This window comes from Octopus sinensis, linkage group LG21 (assembly GCF_006345805.1).
Source record: "Octopus sinensis linkage group LG21, ASM634580v1, whole genome shotgun sequence".
In the NCBI taxonomy this organism is placed as follows: Eukaryota; Metazoa; Mollusca; class Cephalopoda; order Octopoda; family Octopodidae; genus Octopus; species Octopus sinensis.
The window spans coordinates 23,353,223-23,355,722 of NC_043017.1; the positions used below are offsets into that span (position 1 = coordinate 23,353,223).

Sequence of the window (2,500 nt, forward strand, 5' to 3'; positions counted from 1 at the left end):
ATTCATTCTTTATTTCTCTCTCTTCTCCTCTCTCTCATTCATTCTTTGTTTCTCTCTCTCTCTTTCCTCAGTAACACTGTTTATCCTCCTCTCCCATCCCTCCTCAGTAACAATGTGTGTTCTCTCTCCCCTCTCTTTCCTCAGTGACAGTTTCCTCTCTCTCACTTTCTGTTCCCCCCCTCTCCTCTCCATAACAGTCTTCATTTCATTACTTTTCTTTCACTATGTTTCTCAGACGCACCAAGATCTTCACCCGTATTCAGCTACATTGACTCTGAGAAGCAGGACCTGTAAAGGTCGTGTGAATTTATAGATATATATAAAAAAAAAGACAATAATAATAAAGAAAAATTCCGTTTACCCTCCAAAAAGTGCAACAGAATAAGTTCGTTGATTGCCTATCTTGATTTTGTATCAACACCTCGTTAGGGCACACCCTTACTCAGCACTGCTTTCACTGAAAAGTGATATAAACATTGCTTATCTATTTATATATTTACTTTATTTATTTATATAATTAGATAACAATACTTCCTGTTGCTGTTAGTTAAATAATAAATAAATAAAGACAAGAATGACTGGGGTAACCCCTTGTTATGTTTAAATATTGTCTTCTGAAACTGTCAAACACGCTCTCTTCTGCACGCGCTCACACACACATTCACACACACAAACACACACACACACACACACACTAGTCCCAAATTCAGTGGAGTTAAATTGTGACTGCTAGCTCTAGAACTAGCAACCACACAACTACACAAAAGAGTGATGTCCTACCTCTCATACACTTAATTCCATGGAATTTAGGATTAAGCAGAAACTGTATGCTGTCCCATTGCTCCAATTCTCAAATTGTTAATATACGTGTATACATAGGTACATATATATTCATGTGCGCACGTGTATTTGTGTGTGTGTACGTATGTGTGCTTGTATGTGTGTGTGTATGTTTGTGTGCGTGCGTGTATGAATGAATGTTTCAACATCTGTGTGCATATGCTTGTGTGTATATGTATGTATGCTTTGTGTGTATGCAGGTATGCATATGTGTTTATTGCAAATGTCATTAATAATTATAGGACAGATATTTGGCAATTAGTATCCAAAATGATTTTAAAAATATATATTCTCTCTCCTTTGATTTTTTACTTAGTATATTAAGTCACACATTCTCTCTCTCTCTCTCTCTCTATATATATATATATATATATATTATATATATATACACACACACACACATAAATGTGTGTGCCTGCACGTCTATATATGTTTATTGTAAGCTTTTGTCAATCGGTATCCGATATGTTTTTAAAATATATATATTCTCACCTCACATTTTTTTCTTTTAATATTGTGTGGTCAAGAGAGGAAGGGTTTAATACTGATGACCTTTATCAGGGACTCCAAAAATTATGGGATTAAAGGGAAGAAGGAATGGCAACCAGTTGTTTGCTATGGTATGAAGCAACACATTAAGATATTTTAGTTTGTTTCAGATTGGAGAACAGATCCAATGCTTACATCAAAGTGGACTCCGCTAAAAGCAACCACGCAGTGGTGTTAAATTAGGTGATGGATTAGGTCTATCTACTTCAAAGTAGGTACAATCAAGCTGACAGGCTTTAGGTCATCTTAAGGATATGGTATGATACAACGTACCCTCTGTACTTCACAGTGAGATTGAACCCAGAGGCTTTGTGTTCTTATCTTTTAGTCAGAAGGGTAAGTAGTGTGGTGTTCATGACCTTTCACAGAGCTTCAAGACCAGTAAGAAAGAAAGAAGAATGTATCCTTAAACTAGAGTCCTTGTCTGAATGCTAGCAACAGAATGGATTTTGCTAAAGGTACCCCAAATATCAACCTGGTGATGATGTTAGATAAGGTAGCTGATTAAATCTACCAACCAAGTGGGCCACAGCAGCATTTGAACTCAAACTGTAAAGAGCTAAACAAACACCACAAGGTATCTGATCTGCTGTTCTGCATTCTGTCAATCCACTGCCTTGCTTTGATACATTTTTTAATCAAACTTGAAAGGATGAATGCCAAAGTTGAGTTCAGCAGTATTTGAACTCTGAGTGCTGAGCGTCAGGCCAAATACTGTGAAGTGTTCAAACAAATCTACCTGTTTGCTCCTTTAAATTACATATGTAACATATTTATACGAACTTTAAAACTAGTAAAAGAACATTTTTAAGGGAGAAAGGCTCAAATGTTTCAAAATATACATTCCTACCTAGATTGTAAATTTACATTACCCATAATCATTTGTGTACTTAGTTATGTGTCTAATTGTTTAAGTAATAGTCTGGAGGACGTGTAGAAGTGTTAAGTAGTGAAACAGCATTGAAAACGTCTAATCAATCTTTTACTATTGTTTCTTTTATCTAAATTATGATTGAGCTTTGTTTTTTTATAGGAAGATTTTTCAAAAAAACTAATATAATAAAAAAAAATGTTTCTATATTTTTTCAGCAAACATTATCGACTTGACTTG

The 2,500-nt window shown here is 35.0% G+C and overlaps 1 protein-coding gene across 1 annotated transcript in view; it reads left to right on the plus strand.

Annotated features, from left to right (window-relative positions):
* Positions 1 to 2,500, plus strand: part of LOC115222809 (SIN3-HDAC complex-associated factor-like) — a 46,268-nt gene that overhangs the window by 33,428 nt on the left and 10,340 nt on the right. The window contains exon 2 of the mRNA XM_029793114.2: positions 2,479 to 2,500. This exon is cut by the window's right edge and continues 225 nt beyond it. The gene's annotated coding sequence lies outside the window, so the exon portion shown is untranslated. The remainder of the gene's footprint in view (positions 1 to 2,478) is intronic.